The sequence below is a fragment of the Vespa crabro genome, chromosome 6 (genome assembly GCF_910589235.1).
Source record: "Vespa crabro chromosome 6, iyVesCrab1.2, whole genome shotgun sequence".
Taxonomy (NCBI): Eukaryota; Metazoa; Arthropoda; class Insecta; order Hymenoptera; family Vespidae; genus Vespa; species Vespa crabro.
Genome location: NC_060960.1, coordinates 970897 through 991002, shown reverse-complemented (window position 1 = coordinate 991002; position 20106 = coordinate 970897). Strand labels below are relative to the sequence as shown.

General features: G+C 39.1%; 1 protein-coding gene across 3 annotated transcripts in view; it reads right to left on the bottom strand.

Annotated features, from left to right (window-relative positions):
• LOC124425098 (hemicentin-2-like) overlaps positions 1-11678 on the bottom strand; it is a 254868-nt gene extending 243190 nt beyond the window's left edge. For all 3 annotated transcript variants that reach the window (XM_046964954.1, XM_046964955.1, XM_046964956.1), the window contains exon 1: positions 10519-11678. The gene's annotated coding sequence lies outside the window, so the exon portion shown is untranslated. The remainder of the gene's footprint in view (positions 1-10518) is intronic.
• Positions 11679-20106: the final 8428 nt, after the last annotated feature.

Here is a 20106-nt window from a genome sequence, read left to right as displayed (position 1 = left end):
CATTTTCATGTTCTAGGCCAAACAACTCGCAGTAACTTTTCCGTCATCTTCTTCCTGTATCAGCTTGGCTAAACAAAATTGTTAACCGTAATAAACTTCCGCGGTACCTGGCGAATAAGCTCTTAGCAAACGCAGCTAGTTTAACGTTCGGTTGTTCTCTTGATAAAACGTTCTCGTCTTCTCTCCTTATATCTTTCTTTCTTTCTCTCTCTCTCTCTCTCTCTCTCTCTCTCTCTATCTCTCTCTCCCTAGCATTTCTTCACTTTACAACGTTAACCTTCCGGATGAAAATTAATTTGCAACTTTTTGCCTAAATTAATTATAACTACGAACAATTTTCGAGACACGACGATCCCCTTGAGCCTTTTACAAATTGCTATACTACCTGTCATATCGTGAGATAAAGAAATTAACTTTTTGTTTGTTCTTCTTCTTTTCTTTTCTTCTTTTCGCCTTTCTTTTTTGTTTCTTTTTCCTTTTTTTTTCTTTTTCTCCTTTTTTTCTTTCGTAGAATCGGTTTCATTAAAGACGTCATTGCCGACAACGCGATATAAGAAATCAAAAAGAATGAAATTTCTCGAGAGAGATATACTTTCTTACCCCAAAAATAATATATATATATTTAATATCAAGAAAGACACATGAAACGTGACACGTCCGACGACCAAAGTTATACTGCTCTTCTCTCCTGTTTATGCCTCCCTTTTGTACAGAGTGTTTCTTTTTTGTCATCGTCCTCCACCCCCTCTCTCTCTCTCTTTCAGGCGATACGTTCATTCGTCCCGACTTTGTTCTTCTTATTCGAAAGGACGAAGAAACAAGAACAAAAAGTATTGAACTTGATCGACACGATTTATAACGACTACATAAAACTAAACATGACAAATACATACTTACATACATACATACATACATATGTATGTATACACACACGCAGCTATAAATCTATAACACGTCTTCACCCCGTAATAAATTCGCAAGTTTTAAGGCGTGCTTCGGAACATTAATTTCCACTTTCCATATTCTCACGGCAACGCTTCATGAGCGGGGGAGTAATGGAATACACAAACCCAAAGCTATGTGCCCTGGCATGCGATTACAATAAATAAGAGTGGGGTACATTACCGCGAGCGTAACCATTTTCTAAGCTCGTAATCCGGGACCATTAAGCACGCGACGACTAACGAAAATATCCATGGATGTTTTTCATACGTTCTACTATCTCGTATTTCCGACCGACGTCAAGACGAACGACGGATTCGTGCTACTGTGAAACGCGTAATGGATGTTAACGTATCTAGCTATTTTGTTAACTTCACGGACACATCACAGTCACATAGCCGATAAATCGTAAAAGGCAAAACCTTAAATCTACGAAAGAATTACAAACTTTTCTTTCAACGCGTATGGAAAAAAAAGAAAAAGAAAAAGAAAAATAAAAATAAAAGAAAAGAGAAAAAATAAAGAAAACACACGATGATCCTAACCGTGATATTTAAAAGAAACAATTTTCTTCGAATGAAATCTACAGAAAAGTATAAAAACAATTGTAGGTGGTTAACATTTGGTGTTGACGGTAAGCCATAACACTATATCCATGTCGTGGTTCCTACGTTACGTTACTAACTTTCTAAGTGTTAGAACCAAGCCAGTAGTACCTGTATTTCTCGTAAGCACCGAGAAGAGCTAGACGGTTAATACCAAAGCCCTGGGTTGTCCTTACGTCGTGATCATTACGTGTGTGCATCCTCCAAGCGAACATTTCTACCTACCTACCTACCTTACTACCTAGCTACCTATTCCACCACCAACCAACCGACCGACCAAACAGCCAACTGGCTAGCCAACCAACGAATTAGATAGCAACCAACCGAGAAAGAGAAAGGACAAAGAGGGAAAGAGAGTAGCCGAGAGAGAGAGAGCAGTTACAAGCGGTAGATAGCAGTATTAACGCGTGCGTTACAAGACCGAACGTTGGGGGAAACCCGCATTACGCATTACTATCGGCTTTTGCAGACGTTAAAACCGATCGACATTGCGTAGGTACATTGCCGAGTGCAAAACCGATAAGCTCGATTAACGTCCGCGATACTCCTCCAGCGCTAAAATGCAATTTAAGCGGTTCCTACTCGCTCGACACTAACGCTCCTACAAAGCAAGTACCAATGTATAATGCGGTACTCCTCTACTCTATCTCTATTCCTATCCCTATCTTCTCTCTCTCTCTCTCTCTCTCTCTCTCTCTCTCTCTAACGCATACGTATATACGTATATACTCTAACAAACATACACAAAGCGCATCTCTAGCTCCATCACGAAACCATTTCTGAGAGCGTTAACGCGTCCGGATAGTACGGTGTCGTCGTCGATCCCTCTACTAATTCCTATCGGTGATACCCAACGTCTAGAAAGGATTACTTCTCAAGTACCGTGCGTGTGCTCACATCGAGTTCCCATCGAACTTTTGTCTTTCCTGCCGTACCACTTACGACGGAATGGACGTTGTGAAACTTGATCGAAGTAACAAACAAGTAGTAAGTAACCCTAACGCTTTATCCCAACACAAAGCGTTAATACTAAAGATACTTGATTTATACCAACAAATTACGATATTTAGTATTAAAAAGATATGTGATTTTCTAGTTCTAGAAAAAAAAAGGAAAACAAGAAAAGAAAAAAAAAGAAAAATTTTCGTTCTATATTCTTAAGTATATATAAATATTTTTCGCCGTGGATCTATCATGTTCGATAAGCTTATTCGAACGCGTTAAGAAAAAGGAGAAAGTCGAGAAAGATGCGGGTGCCAGGTTTGCATAGAAATATTTTTCAAAAGTTCGTATCGAGTGATCCTTCGAGAGAAGAAGAGATAAACAGAGAAAGGGAGAGAAGGTATATATATATAAACAGAGAGAGAGAGAGAGAGAGAGAGAGAGAAAGAGAGAGAGAAAGAGAGAAAAATAATATCTCTTGTCGCAAAACAATGACCTAGTTTCACGTCGGCGAAAACTTAGCGCGCCTATATCGAATTTACCGCCTAATATACAGAGCTACCATAGGGGTTCGTTTCAAGGGAACGGATCAAAGGGAACTTCGTTATGGGTTCTGGTACATGCCCGAACGTCTACGGATATAAGTTCTTGATGCGAACGATAATCAAAGGACGATCGCATTAGAAAACTAACTCTGGCCTTGCGTGTTCTCCAACAAAGTGAATAGAATATAGGTATCTCTGAAGTGATTTAAAATAAAAATATCGACGTAAACAATTTATTACATAATAGATAACAATTAAAGAAGAAAAATTATATTGGAACTCGTACGTGTTAATAGATCGCATTGCAATGTATAATAATTTCTATTTGGAACCCGTTGTGGTTTAAGGATTGGTATCTATTGAGAGAATAATAAAGAGAGAGAAAGAGAGAAAAAGAGAGAGAGAGAGAGAAAGAGTGAGTAAGAACATATAACATCCACGATATTTCGCCTTTCCGTTCTGGCATCTAAGAGTATTGAAAAATTGACAAATTGGATAGTTTTATCGGTGACTCCTTAGCTTTATCGAATACAACCCTTTGTCAACGTCAAATGCTCCTATATCAAATACAAGTGCCTGCCAGGCTATTACATTTCCTAGCGAGCCTGACATCGCGCGATCGTGGTCACGCTAGTATCCTTGATGGAATTTTTGAACTCATTTTTCCACTCTCTTTCTCTTTCTCTCTCTTTCTCTCTCTTTCATTCTGTCGCTCTCACTGTTAACTGCAGAAGCCTCTTTATTTGATTGATTCCCTTAAAAGTATAAACAAGCTAGAATCGGCCTAGCTTTTGATACAATATCGTTTAAATTTTGAATTTTATGTTCTTTTGACGTTAATATAATCAGATAAAATGTTTAATATATCAAATAAAACCTCGGAACATATCGAAATAATCGTCAACAACAAAATAAGATGTCGTTGATTAGAGAAGAATACAATGATTGATAATATTAAAAAATAAAAAGGAGAAAAGAAAGAAGAGAGAGAGAAAAATAGAGAGAGAGAGAGAGAGAGAGAGAGAGAGAGAGAGAGAGAGAGAGAGAGAGAGAGAGAGAGAGAGACGATAAAATGGCCAATTTCGTGAAGTAAACTTCGCGTATATCGTCTAATAATAATTTTTATCGATTTATGGCAGACGCACGCTCGCTCGAAGCCACTTCTATTCGTCCTCGTCTTCCTCTTCCTCATGGTAGTATTCGTCGTCGTCGTCGTAGTCGTCTTCTTGGATAGATATTTTCAAGAAACAGAGCTCTCTCTTCGGACGATCGACGGTGAAATACGATTCTCCAAAGCAATTCCCCGGTAAATCATATCTTACAATACATATGTACATATAATACGTATATACAGAAGAGATAGAAAAGAAAAGAAAAGAAATAGAAATTGAAATAGAAATAGAAAGAGACATACATGCATACATACAGACAAACATACATACGAAGAGACGAAGGTAAAGCACTAGGAATCAGTCCTTCCTTCGAAGCATCTTTCTCGTTGCGCAAAACATTTCAAGCTCGACATCATCGTGCAAGGAACATTAAAGCTCGAACTCCTGGCTCTGCCATTCATTTTTGTCACCCTCCTTCGTACTCCGTTTTCCTCCATCATGGACGGTACCCATCGCGTCCACCCAGCTCTCTCTCTCTCTCTCTCTCTCTCTCTCTCTCTCTCTCTCTCTCACTGCCTCTTTCTTCCTCTTCGACTCCTCCATTCCATTGGTGCTCCACGTTACCACCCCTGTCATCCACCCTTCTCCCACATTGAATTCTATTCTGCTGATTCTCCTTTCTCGCATTCACCGACTCGTATTCGGCTCCATCGGCAATTCCAAACCCGTTGCCGATGGAACTCTCGATCACTGTCTCGATTGCTGACGTTATACATTGAATCTGCGATCGTGTGGCTCTCTCTCTCTCTCTCTTTCTCTCTTTCTCTCTCCATCTCTTTTTGTAACGCACTCACCAAGCTGAGTTACTCGTAACGATGCTTTCGAAAATGAATCGTACGAGGCGACGCATAGTATAGACGACGTAACAAAAATGCCGTTGGATTAAACGGAAGAGTAGGGATCACGATCTCTCTGTTTCCTACTTTCATAAGATTCTCTTTGGCACTTATAACAAAATCGTTTCAATTATAATAAAGAAAGAAATCAAAATCATTATAGGATATCACGATATGATCAGAACCTACGTACTTATACGAGTTTAACGATTTCATTGAGGAAGGAAATGACGATAGAGATTGCAAAATAACTCAAATTCTTAGCCAATGTCTGTCACGAAGAGAATTCGAGGACGATTCCGAAGGACATAATTCCGAGAATGTAATCGAGTGCTTAAGCTCAGAGATCTCGATGTAAAAGCATCATTGGACGTTGAAATCATAGCCTCTGTTCGTCGTCGCGTATGATCGAGATTGAATCGGGATACGACCTGTACTCTCCTCTCCTCTCCTTCTTTACCACCACCACCTCGTGACCATTAGTAGCCGCCTCCTAGTTCCTCCATTTCTTCTCTACTCTCGTACTCATGAATGTCATATATATTGGCGATACGAGATATCGATAATAAGAGAATTCGATTGGGGTTATGAAATGTTTCTGACGATTGAAATTAGTAGCGAATCAACTATAATATTTTCGCAATAATCTCCTATATACTTTAATACAAATATCACCAGTAGCTATAAACGATCTTGATCACGAAAATGTAAATAAGTAAGAGACATTGCGTATTGAGTGCTTCATTAATATCTCGTTAACGTTCAAAACACTCTTTTCGAGTACACTTACGATATTCCCCTAAATCTATCAAGAGTACACTACTATCGATTAAACCATAGAGCCAAACGTTAACGTACTCGATTACTCCGTTACGTGATGATGGTTAACAGTATCAAAAGCATCGTGCTTCGAACGATCTAACGGCTGTTATGACAACCGATATTATATATTCTAAGCGAAATCGATCGGCCTAGTCTTTCTTCTCTATTACGTTTGAATTATTAATCGAATAATGTAATCTTTATCGATAATAATTCCTTGTGAACCGTAGAAGCTTTTTAAACGTTTACAAATATTATGCAATGAGTTAAAATCTAAATACGGATTTAATATATCATTTGAAATGATAACACTTAACTCGCAAAAGAAAAACAATAAGAAAAAGAGAGAGAGAGACAGAGAATAATGAGATTCAATGACGAGACGATTGAAGAAAGGTTTTAAGCAAAGTAACGTAGATATTTACTACATTGACTGAATGAGAGAGATAGAGATAGATAGAAAGATAAAAAGAAAAATGCAAAATCAATGATGATACACCGTTCGTACCTACCTATATCTCTGAAAATAGCTTTCCAAGAGATACGCCAAGATTTTTACGAAAGTGCCTTCAAAGGAACGTTTCTAGGTAATATACCGATTGTTATTCCTTGGAAACAGGTCCATTCAATTCTTTCCAGTGCCAGATTTTACATCTACTTTCCTTTCTGTAGTAACAAGCAACATACTCCTTTACATATATATATGTGTATATATATAGAGAAAGAAAAAGAAAGAAATAAAGAACACTGTCTTAATATAATAAATGATTTTTTTCAATGAAAATGTCATATCATTATACGATTTTGAGTACAGAAAACCTTTATACGATATATGAATAAATATTTACTTACGTATATACCGAGCGAATCAATATATATTATCACCTCAAATAACCCCATTATAGCAAAATCCATATGGAAAAAATTTATAAAACTAAAAATAAATGAAATATAAAAAATAAAAAAAGAGTTATTTGATATATATATATATATATATATATATATATATATAATTATATATATTAAATTATAATAAATATATATACTTCGTTACATACGAATGCTTGCTCGCTCTGAATTATTTTAATACAGTGAATATTATTTTCTACTCATTGCGAATGAGCGAGAGAGAGAGAGAGAGAGAGAGAGAGAGAGAGAGAGAGAGAGAGAGAGAGAGAGAGAGACAGAAAATTCAACGTTACGGAATCAACTAGCTCGGATATAATTAATTTCAAGTCTTACGTCAAATAGAGTGTTTCTCTCGATTCCCATTTCGAAGTAGCTGCTAGAGGTATTACGCATTCCATTTGCTCGATAAATTATTAAAAAGCACCATTCTGATGCAACAAGACGCAATAGTAAAAATAAAAAGCGATCGAGCAAAAAGTCGAAGAAAAAGAAAAGATGGAAGTGAAAGAAGAAATAGAAAAAGAAGACATTAGAAGAAAAGCAATATCCACGAAGAGTATTATAATCGATTTATAATAATAAAACGTTCTTATATTTCTTACAGTAATTTGAGAACCAACATACCGTTGCGTCACGTTGTTTTCAATACCGTTACGTAAATTATCTCTTCCTTCTTACAATCAGAAATCAAAATATTTTTGTGGAAAAATATGCTGCGTATCATAAAATCCTCGTTAGAATTAGATACACTATCATCATTGGCCAGGATTTAGTATTCAAGAACGTTACAAATTTTTTTTGAGATCCATTAGAATAAATCAGTTCTACAGAACATTTAACGTATATTTTCTTGCTTTGACCGTTCATGCAAATGACAAAGCAAGTAATACATCGTCTAAATACGATTATACAGTTGCAAATGTAGAAACAAAAATTATACCGATCAACGGATATTAAATTAAATTTATTATACAATATTACTTTTTATGTTGTCATGTGAGCTCATATCTTACGGGACCCAAAACGACCACCTTCACTTCATCTATGCATAAATCCATAAATAATGACTACCTACCACTTATTAAAAGAAAGAAAAAAATAAATAAATAAAATAAAATAAAATAAAGTAAAATAAAATGAAAAAGATTTACTCGCACCCGAAACGCCCAAAATTGTTTTCATGGTTCTTCCTACTTCAGATCAAACGTTCTCGAGTCCTTGAAATTCAAGAAAATAACTGGTTAACAAGTGACAAGAGGCTAATTTAGATTGTTAAAACGCGATCGTGACCATAGGAATTATCCTATACTATATACGTCTCAAAGCAGATCGCGTGAGCAGTCATCTTCTTGAACGAGTTTCGTATGGCGGTAACCCCTCTCACTTCGTAGAATAATTCTTTGAAGTCGGCTTCTCCTAACAAACGATCCCATCCTTCCAAGAGAGAATCGTATCACTAAATCGTTCTCCGAGTGTTTCTAATATATTAGCGATGCATTTGTTCTCTCACTAAATTGGTTCACCCTCTTTAAAAAGAATATTATTCTTCGAAGACGAGTTATAATTGATCTCTGCATGTTTCAATGTAACAGGAAAATACATATATATATATATATACATGTAACGCGTCTTATATGTGTGTTGTAAGAAAATATGCAATCCAATTAAACGAGACAAAATCAATTAAAAGAAATAACTTATTTAACATTGATGATTATTGTTATTATTATTATTATTGTTGTTATTGTTATTGTTGTGGTTATTATTATAATAGTTGGTCTCAAAAGGAAAGGTACCCCTTGTACCTTATTAATATCTCATTAGTAATGGCCGAACGGTTCGTGCTACGTCGACGGGAAGCGCTTTGTCGTACGAAACTGGCCGACATCAATGAAAATCGCTGGATCCCGGGACCTTGGAAGTTGTAACCCAAAATCACTTAGGATATAGAAACTTTCCCTCTAGGTTAATCCGCTATTTCGAATCTCAGGGTTCATCTGGATACCAGAACGACGAAACTACAAGCTCCTGACCACGAATAATTCAACGACTTTTTCGTACAACGTCTTATCTCTCTCTTTCTCTCTCTCTCTCACTCATTCGCTCACTTGCTTTATCTTTATCTCTCTGGAACGTTTATCTCGAATACCTACAATGAATCTTGAAATAATCCAGCGTATTAAATATAACAATTTGGTGACGATAAGACGTTTTTCTTGTGAAAAAATTTTTGTATCTGCCTATTAAGAGACCAACGTGTTCTCTTTTCCCTCTCTTTCTCTCTCTCTCTCTCTCTCTCTCTCTCTCTCTCTCTCGCTCTTTCTCCTTTTAAACAAATAATAAAGTAATCAAAATTCAGCAACAGAAGTTCGTGCCACTCTGAATCTTAAAGAAGTTTAGTCGATCCTTAGGAAAGTACAAGTTTCATGAGCTACGGACTGACGTCAACCGACATTCTATACAGAATACATAATAATTATAATTTTTTCGTCAACGCATATGCAAAAGTGTCGTGAAATAAAAAGAAAAGAAAAAAAAGAGGAGAAAAGAAAAAGCAAGAAATCAAAAAAAAAAAAAAGAAAAAGAAAGAAAAAAAGAAACGTCGAAAGGTAGTACTACTAATTTTCCTGCAATCTAATTTCCTGGCGTACCTCAAAAATCCTGATACAAACGTAGTCGCGTGGTTCACATCATTATATACGCAAGAGAGAAGTTTATTATTAAATTATTACTCGTGCACTCGAACATTTTCGATGTAAACATTTTCGCGTTGCTAATTAACATCGAAACGATGAGAATTTCGCGCACCCGAGGATCGGTCAGTGACGCTTCAATTATCTCAACCTGACCAACAGTGTTCGTGGTTTTATACAAGGCGTATGTATACATATACTTGCGGTTAAAAGCTAATGACTCGATGATAATAAAGACTAACGAAGCGGAAATATTACTTTCTTTTTCTTTTTTATTGTTTTATTTTTATTTTCTTTTTTTTTTTTAATTCTTTTTTTTACCTCTAGACAACTCGCGTAAGTTAGCGAAGCGCAAAATTTTTAGTCGCGTTCATCGTGTCAACCGTCAAACAAACCAATCACGTTGCTCGTTTTCGCGCCAATGAGATTCTCCTACCCATCCCTTCCACCCAACACTCACACCAACACATACACAGACACCTTTTTTTACTTAACCACTTCGTAATATCATCAAATACTTATAATAGTTTCGAGAACTTAATCGACAACCCTCGAAATTTTCGTACTCGTGCAAGCTCGATCGAAATCAATATCCGTAATAGAACATATCGAGAAAGCATTGTTGTGAATGCATATGTTTTGGCATATCGATTTTATTTGAATATAACCAAGCGCGAATCATTAAGCTTCGGTGAGATAATGCGATGTATTATAACGCGTTCTAATGCGCCTTAACGAGGCCAGACGTTTGTAACAGCAGGTTCCCCGTTCATTATCCAAACAGGAAGCAAGCCACGATTTATTGCTACATGACAACGTTTCCCGAACCATGGGCCTCTTAATAATTACAAAAGGTTGTATTATCATAAGAAAGGGTTGTCACATTGATAAATCGAACGTTCCATTTCTTTCCGCGGGATCGTAGTAGTACTTTTCGTAACTATTTATTAATATTCTCGTATTGTGTAATTATAAATACGTTTTAACTCTTTTACAAACTCACTATTACTTATGATAGATCAAATTATAATTAGAAAGATAATGGCACTTACCTAATATCGATAATGAAATCCTATCCAATTATATTGACTGATTAAAATGTTGCGACACAAGAACGAATCCACTCCTCGATCTCGAAACGTCGCAGTATAGACCTACGGTGGCACGAATCACTCACTTGAGAATCTCTCGGCGAAACCGTTCGTTTAAGAAAGGAACTTCCAAGAATATTTTCGCGAATCACTCGCCAATTCGATCGATACTTCACGACGTGAGTCACGAATACACGGTTTATCGAATCCTTCGTGGATCATACGAAGAACGAGAATATATCTGGAAGGAAATAAAAAAAGAAAAAAAAAACAAAAAAAGAAATGAAAACTGAGAAAACACGTTAGATTCGTGTCCCGACCGCGAGACACGCACTCGCGACACTTCTTCACCGCATAGCTCTTCGCGAACCGTACAAATGGCGGTTTCTCGATTTACAACTTGTTGAAAACTCGAGGCGATCGATTTCTCCAGGCCGCGTGTCGTTCGTTTCTTGTACCGACGGATTCCCGCCTCCTCGAACGATACGAACTCGCTCGTATGTCACGTCGGTGTCCATAACAATTATTATTTCTCTCCTTTTTTCGCTCTACTATCCTCTTTATCTTTGGCTTTTCTTTGTAAGCTATTCCTTCCACCGTAGCTACCCCCTCGTTCGACCGTTATGATCGACCGTTAAGTACATTATTCACCGAAAACCGTCATCCCTGATGGGAAGGCAACTGGAGGATTAAGAAAGACGTGACTGTTCCCAAAAACGTCACCGCCTAATCGCTACCACTTCGCGACCTCTCAAGGATCCACCCGACGAGCTAACGAATCCTTCGACGATCCCCTTTGAACGAGGACGACGATCTATACGAATGTTACACAAGAAAGTGAAATTAGAAAAATAAGATAGGAAGCTAGTGAAAAATACATGAGATTTTCTTTTAAAATTTTTTTTTTCAATGCGACACTATCTTCTATTAATTTTTTTAAATCGAATAGAAGCATCGATTCCTGATACTTTTATAGAATTTGCACTATTCAACGGTAATTTATTTTTTTTCTTTTTTATTTTTTATTCCCTTATCTTCGTCTTTGTATCTCTATTCATTCGTATTCATTCGGATGCAGATTTTCGCAGCACGAAAAACCATACACTCCCAACGCGGCGACTGTACGGTGCATACTGAACGATATGTTCCGCGAGACACGAGGCGCGCGCCGCTACCCCGGCGAATATACCCGAATGCACACGAATATTACCGAACCCGCACGAGCCGTACGCTAGCCAGTCCAAAGGTGGTGCGTATATAAGAGAGAAGGGAGAATGAGAGCGCAAGAGGGAGGGAACAAGTCGTCGTACGGGTGTCGTTGAGAGAGAAGAAACTTGTAGAGCAACGAAGATAGCTCAAGTGTTCCAGGATAAAAGAGAGAGAGAAAGACCGTTGTATATACCTTACAAGAAAAAGAGACAGAACGTTCTCCTACCACTCGTTCGTGCGCCACGCGACGCGTCTTCCTCTTCTTGTTGCAAGAACGGTAAACCCCTAACCTTCAACTTGCCACGCTCTCTGTCGAGGCGTAACAATCTCGGAATAATGAAACCTGTTTGATCTATTGACCGACACCGAACTACTCGACCACTTCTCTACTTACATCCCTCTTCCAAACGATTTTGAGTTCTGAAATCTTCGTGAAACGTACAATTTTAGAAGGTCCGTAAGACAGTGTTCCTGATAATTGGAAGAGTGTGCACTTCGTTCAGAGTAACGCCGACCAATTTCCTCCTACGAAATTAAAGCTGCCACTGAAATAGAACTGGATAAGTATTATCGAGGTAACTAACTAATCGAATAAAGAAGTTAAATCATTTTTATCTTTTGATATAAATTTGAAAATAACTTTTTAAATTAATGATGAGAATATTCACAGGAAAATAAAGAAACATAAAATTCTTAAGAAATTTAAATGCCTTATATGCTGCGAACTTTAGATTACAAAGAGATTGATACTAAGGAGCCACAAGCTCATCAACGATATACGTTTCGTAAGAAGCTAACCATAGAACAATCTTCGTGGTGAATATATGTACGAACCAATAACATCCCACTCGTCTCCTAAGAACATTATGCATACGTACACCCACTCTCTCCCTCTTCCTCTCTCTCTCTCCCTCTCTATTATACACGCGTACTGATTATAGCTGGAAGGCAAAGTGGCATGTACGGCAGCCACGATAAGTTATTCTCCAGAACGATTCGATTAATTCAGTAGTAGCGATGGTAGAAGCTCGCCAGGGTGTACATATTCTCCGAAGAGAAATTCCGCGCTACCGCCTGCTGCTTGGTCTCTCTCTCTTTTTCTCCCTCTCTTCCTCTTTCTCTCTCTTTCTAATTCTCCATCTCTCTCTCTTTCTCACTCTCTGCATGCCCGCAAGAGTTACACATGAATTCTATCGTTGCATTGATACGCGAATGTCTCTCGACCGCCGCGAAGACTTCCTTGTCGTGGTCTTGTGAAAATGCATTGTATTCCACCGTTGGTTGCATACCAAGGATAAAGAGAGACAGAGAAAAAGAAAGTGCCATTGTAACTACTCCGATGTTTCATAGACGTTTATACGTGTGTGTATGTGTGTACAATCGACGAGACTGGAATTCTGTTTTCTCTTGAATGAAACATCGATATAAAAAAAGAAGTAAGATCAAAGTGGAAAAATATAAAATGATAATAATGGATGAAACTTTTGTATACAAAGATTAATGGTAATAAAAAACGGATCGTCAGGAATAAATTGAGAAATATTTTGCTTAAATTGACATCAAATCAAACGGAATCCTGTTATTCATCGATCCCCACTACACAGAGTTAATTATCGCGAAACTTGGATAACGTCGGTGGAAGATAGCTCTCTCGCTTATTTACCTACACGCTTGCTGCCTGATAAACATGCATTGCATTGTTTGCTCTGATTTATACGCAAAGGATCCCCTTATCCTATAATCATATCGTACGCCGCGTAGCGAAAGTCCGTTTATTTGCTTCTCCTGCTGTCGGGTGGCCAATTATTCAAATACAATTGAATAAATGCATAAATAATAAGACGATCCACGTCAGACTACGAAGCGAGGGCACGAGCATGTAGACGAACACGGTAAGAAGACTTCTTCCTTTTCTTTCTTTTCTTTCTCTCTTACGAACGACTGGTCATTATTCGTCGAGATTGCAGCGCGGCAGGATCTTCTTGTCAATGGCGACACGAGTCCATGAATCGGTTTGTTTTTCTGACGGGATGAAAGCGAGAGAGATGAACACCAACCTAAAATCAAATCGGAATGCCTTGGATCGAGAGAAGGATAGAAAGACAGAGAAAGGACAGTGAAAGGACAGAGACCACCTAGGGTTCACTGATTTTTATTTCTCTCTCCGGTCCTCTACGATAAATGATTATTGATGTGTCTAATCAAGGAGTTTTGTCTTGCAACGGTAGCGGCTTATGCGTTTTAAATTGGTCCCTTTCTTTATCACCAACATACTGGTCACATAATTTATATTTGTTCGTTTCTCCGAACGTGCATTTCAAACAACATACCTGTGTAATTATGTACACGTAGAGTTTCAAAGGTTTTATTTATTGGTACAAAACACGCAAAGGATTATTAGAAACATTTCGCCGGCATTAATAACGGGATCTAAATTTCGCTAGATTGAATCCAACTCGTGCGTCAGATTATAGTAAATTAATCCGTCAACGATGGTCCGACAGAAAACGATCGCCGAATCTCAGCAGGCTAGTCAATTGGTTGATTGGTTCAAATACTCTTATACATCTAGATACCACACCGTGTGCTTAAGGCGCTTAAACTGATCCCGAACTATGTAAACACAGAGTATTACGGCTTTCTACATATATCGAGAGCTGATCGGAATCAAAGTGACACGCACTAGTTCCCTACAATTGGCCTAATCGGAAGACGCTCACAGTCAGCCGCCCGATCGAGCCCATCGTTTGTGCGTGCCACGCATGATATCTATATCCTAATCGCCTTTTCAGATTTTTATCCCTACTCGAGTGGCGCCACGAGGAGAAAAGAACGAAAGAGAAAAAGAGAGAGAGAAACCATCGAGCCTTTCTTACTTATAAAACTTTCTCACATGACGAGCATCATTTTACCACTTTATCAAGAGCTTCTCGATGCAACCAATCCGTCTTCCGTCTTTTCGTTGATCCTGCGAAAATTTTCTTAAAGCGCAAGCGACGCGCAACCATGATTTTCCATCATCAAATCGATCGCTAATATCCGATCCATTATCGTCGTCGGTAGATACCATTTGAAATTCGTATGAGACATATATGGGGTGTCCCGATAATCCTGACAAAATTAGAGCCATCTATTTATCTTATAGATAATTCATTTTACAAAGATATATAAGACATAGTTAATTAATTCTTAGATGGATAATTAATTTTCCCGAAAATCAGTTTCGAGTAATATCACTTTATCACACATTTCCGACAGATAATTTCAAAGCACTCTATATTTCGTACCATATCTTCTAAGCGTTTATATGAAAATTATTACGTTCATCTTGGCAAACGTCAAAGATTTAAGACGGATCAGGCTAGGTAAAATATTCGTCGCGTTGTATCGACGTCAAGATCGAGAGACAAGCTCCGATGAATTTTACGGGGAATCATATACGAGAGAGCAGGTCGATTTGCAAAGGCGAGACGCACCGTACGGATGGATACGATGCATATAAATTCGTGATTCATGAGAGCTTACGTTTACGACATGAAAGAATGAGAAGGAAGATTCAACATTGCTCCCAATATCAAGAAAAAAGAAAAAAAGAAAGAAAGAAGGGAGAGGAAGTGAGTGATAGATATCAGGTGTGTATCAACACATGGACCAACGTTGGTCGAAGTCAAGGGAAGCAGACGGTGACTGGTATCGTTTGAAGCCGTTGATATAACGCATCTATACCACAAAATACTGGCTCAGCTGAAGCTACTATCGTTAAACAGTCTTCGAGAGTATCGTCGGTGCAAATATCAGCTCTCGGCACCGGCTTGAGATTCCGTTTCATCGACATAGGTTTCCTTCGACTCTGGATGAAAGGAAATACGAGGGTGACTGTTATTGGACGACCTCTCTCTTTCTCTCTCTCTCCCTTTTCCTCTTCCCTTCACTCTCTGTTTCTCTCTCTCTTTCTCTCTCTCTCTCTCTCTCCCTCTCTTTCTCTCTTTTTGTCTCTCTCTGTCTTTCTCGCTGTCTTCATTCCCATTTTCCAAGCCCGCCTCTCCGTTTGTCCTTCCTCTTCCTCATTCGCCGACTCCTGATTCCTCGACGGTCTCCCTCCCTCCCTCTCTCTCTCTCTCTCTCTCTCTCTCTCTCTCTTCATTTCCATCATTTGTTCCATCTCTCTCACTCTTCCACGCTTTCTCTCTCTCTCTCTTTCTCTCTCTCTTTCTCGCATGAACGCGCGCGCTCAGCAGAAGCAGACTCGCTTTCGCAGGCAAGTCGGTCGGTCTCTCCCTCGTCGGAATTGGTGGCGCAGTCACTGTTTCACTCGAGGGATTAAGTGTATATCAGATGATACGAGATTCCGTAGAATTGAATGTGCCAGCGGCGGTGGTAGAGCGACGTCGATATACCCGGGGATTATTCTGTTATTTTATCGTGAAGCTGGGATCGAACGTGAATCGAGGGGTTACAACGAGGAGGAGGAGGAGTAGAATAGAGAAGGAAGGTGGAAGGGAAAGAGGTAGAGATAGGTGTGTAGAGACGAGGAGAATCGAAAAGGTGGGCGTGCATATTTACCGACGAATTTTCGCTCGCTAGAGTTATCCCTACCGATACCCTTGCAAATTCATACACCATACGTTTATGTGTGTATGCGTGACAATAAAGAGGTCTCGATAGGTATATGCTTGACTTACGAGCAAACGAGTCCTACCATCGTGTTAGTGTAGCTCCCTTCGTATCCTTGATCTGAGTGCAGCCGAGGCGTCATCGACACTTCCGACCCTCTCCGTACTGAACGCTGGTGTCTAAATCACCTACCCATGACCCGCAATCACGCCGCGATTATGTTTTCGCGCTCTCGTTCGACCGCTTCTCTCTCTTTCTCTCTCTCTCTCTCTCTCTCTCTCTCTGTCTCTCTTTCTCTTTCTTCCCCTTCTTTTCTTTTTTTCTTTTTCTATATTTCGAACCAATGGACGAGATTAACGCTTTCAACGGCGAAATCATCGGGTAAAGTTATCCTCGTAGTAGAGGAAGGCCTCGCGCCTCCGGGGATGAAAGATAGCGAGCTCTCTGCGTGAAGGAGAACAAAGAGAGAAAGGGAGTTCCGTTCGCGATTTAATCTTTACCCTAGGGCTGTGGTTTTTATTAACTGGCCAGGGCAAGTAAAAGAAAAAAAGAGAAAAAAATGACGCGCACATCTGTATATATTTGCGTTTTTGCGTGTTTTGTGCATATGTGTGACAATGATGATAGCTATAAGCACAATACAAAGTTCCGAAAATAGAACTTAGAGGATCTGATTTTTTTTCATTTTCTCTTGTTTCATCATTAACAAACCATCACTATCATTACACGTGTTGACAGTAATTGCTTTCTAGGAAGGCGATTTGGCTCGTGCTCGCGTGCAAATAAATAGCGTCAGTGCGTAAAGTAACTTTTTTCTAATAAAAAAATTTATCACAAAAGAACCCCACGCACGTGACCAACTTAGGAGTTTTACAAACATCTGGAATTTCATTTTTCTTCAATTAACATTCTTTGAACAATTTTGTTTTGTCATGAATGATTTCGTTGCCATTTCCTGTATATTTTCAGATATATGTAATATAAGGAAGAAGATCTTAACGTATTTTGACGATCCATGTATTTGGAAAATGTTCACGTATAATTCCGCAATGTTGAAATAAAAAAAGAGAGAGAAAGAGAGAGAGAGAAGGAGAGAGAAAGGAAGAGAGAAATGAAAAAAGAAGATGATATCAGTGATATGAGATCGGATGAGTTTGTGCGGCTTCGAAGACGAAAAGTCAAAGGGACATGGTAGTAACGGATAGTACTTCCGACGTGCGTTTCATTTATCCCGCGGGCGAGAATTTACATCTTCCGGTAGAAGCATTTAATCAGCTGGTGCCGAGCGCCAAATGAAATTCGGTGATGCTTTAAAAGGGTATGCCAGAGCTCGTGGTCCACCGGAAGGGCGAGCGGTTGAATGAGAAAAATGCCGTGGGTGAGGTGCGTCAGGGGGAGGATGAGAGAGGGACGATGGGAGAGAAAGAGAGAGGATAGGTGGGATAGATGGGAGTTTGCGGAAAGGGTGCCATCGTTGGTTGCTAGTCGCATCGGACATTCGAGCCTAGTAGCCAGTGCCACTCAGCAGCTTTGTCGAATTTCACGCCATTTGAGTAAATGGGGAAGCACATCAAACACTCCCGATATTTTGTAGATCCATTCGCGCACTGCCGCGCAGCAACTGCAGTACCACCAACAACGGCAGAATGGGGAGTACGTGGTCCATTCTGATGGTCTGGTATTCAGAGACTCTTGCACTGTTCTCTTCCTCTGTTTGCCGCTCGATCGTCCTCTCTCTTTCTCTCTCTCTCTCTCTCTCTCTCTCTCTCTCTCTCTCTCTCTCTCTTTCCTTTTTCTATCTACGTCTACCTCTATGTTCGCGTACACACATTCGTTCGAACTACATCCATGCGATATCCTGCAATTTTGTTAAAACTACTTTCATGCCAGCCAGATAAGCGCTTTAATTATTAAACGACCATCGCAGGAACAAAATCACGACTTCGTTCTACCAAGAGCGTAGACGGTGAAAAGTGATATGTACTTAATTATAAAGTACCAACATACATATATATGTAAGCACAAATGCGGAACGTTGTTGCATTAATCCAACGTGCAAATTAGAAAATGATTCGTTCGCAACGTTACATTACATTCGCTCGACTCGCATCGCGAGTCTCTTCATTTCCGTAGAACAGAGTAACACTCTCTGTTGCCATTTGGAATTTAGCTAGGTCGTAATAATTACTAGTACCTCTCTTCGAACGCGTTCGTAGCCAATCGACAATCAACTCGTCGACAAATAATAGCGACACGATTTCGTAGACCAATGCGCAAGTTACGTTTGGCTTTTCTCTGTCTGTCTCTCTTTCTCTTTCCCTGTCTTTCTCTCTCTCTCTCTCTTTCTCTCTTTTTGTAAAGCTCGTCACTCTTCCGCTCCTCTGCGCCCTTTCTTTTCTCTACCAGCGGCATGGAACTCGTTATTGGAATAAACGGACGACGGTCGGGGCGTGACACTAATCGGAGATCGTTCGGCGATCCAATCGAGATTCACGATCGGCCAGATGAACTTCGATTTTTGTGTTTCGTGCCAGCCGCCGTGTAGTTTTTTCGATTCTTGACTCAAAATAGTTGGGGCAAGAGCTCAATGTCCAAAGTTCAGTCTTCTCCGTTCGATTTTTTTTTAAAGAAAAGGCTTCGAGAAAATTAATTAAATTCTTTCGGATTGTATAAATATCGTGAAGAGAGATTTACAATTAGAAGAACGTTCGTTTAATGGTGATAGTAGGGTTCTGTTAAAGGTGTAGAAAATTTGACATCCCTGGGGATTTGTATTTTGAAACATCGGTAGTGAAAGGAGCAGAACGATCGGTGATTTTCATGTTTCTCGACTTCATTAGTCGGAAATTATTGAAACGACTTCCATGGAATCTTAATCGTCTTATTACCGAACATCTTCGGAAGGGCTCCCTCGAGGCGAAACATCGAGGCCTTGTTATCGGCGTTCGTTTGAATTCACCGACGCATTCATCTGTCATCCACGTAAACGCTCTTGCCGACCACATCTCAGAACTTGTACCTAAACGTTTCTTTGACTCGTGAACCATCAGAATCGTTATTCGTGCGGGCTACCTTTGCGAGATCAAACGATAAAATATATTAATTCATCCTACGATCTTACATCTTACATGCAACGATCTATCGTCGATTTTTCGAACTCGTTCATCATAAATCAGAAAGATTATCTCCTCCGGGAACGATATGAGATATATAATTTGTGTCTGTGTGTATGCTTATGTGCCTGTGTCTGTGGGTAGGTAAACGAAAGGAAAATAAAATTAACGATAATAATCCTTCCGACTAGCAGTTCCAAGAGGCAAAGAATTTTGTTTCACGAGATGAAATTCGTACAAGCAAATGAACATCGTCACCTTACGATCAATAGAACTTACAAATTGATGCGATCGAAATCCTAAGAATGTGTCGGCAAGAACAAACAGATACTCGAGAAAAAGAAGAGAAAAAATATTCCCTTTCATTCTATATGTCGAAATATCCTTTCTTCTTTGTCTCTCGCTTGTCTAATGAATTACATAGATACATATACGATGCACCTCTTTTGATGACGATTTCGTGAGTTCAAGGCCGTCGCTCTGTGAATAAAAAGAAACTAGAATGATGCGTGAAATTCCTCGCATGAATCGCAATCCGTGTTACGGACCGAACAAACAGTTATGAGATTACTATTCGAAAGCTGGCACGACACCCGTTGCTTTCCGCACAAGC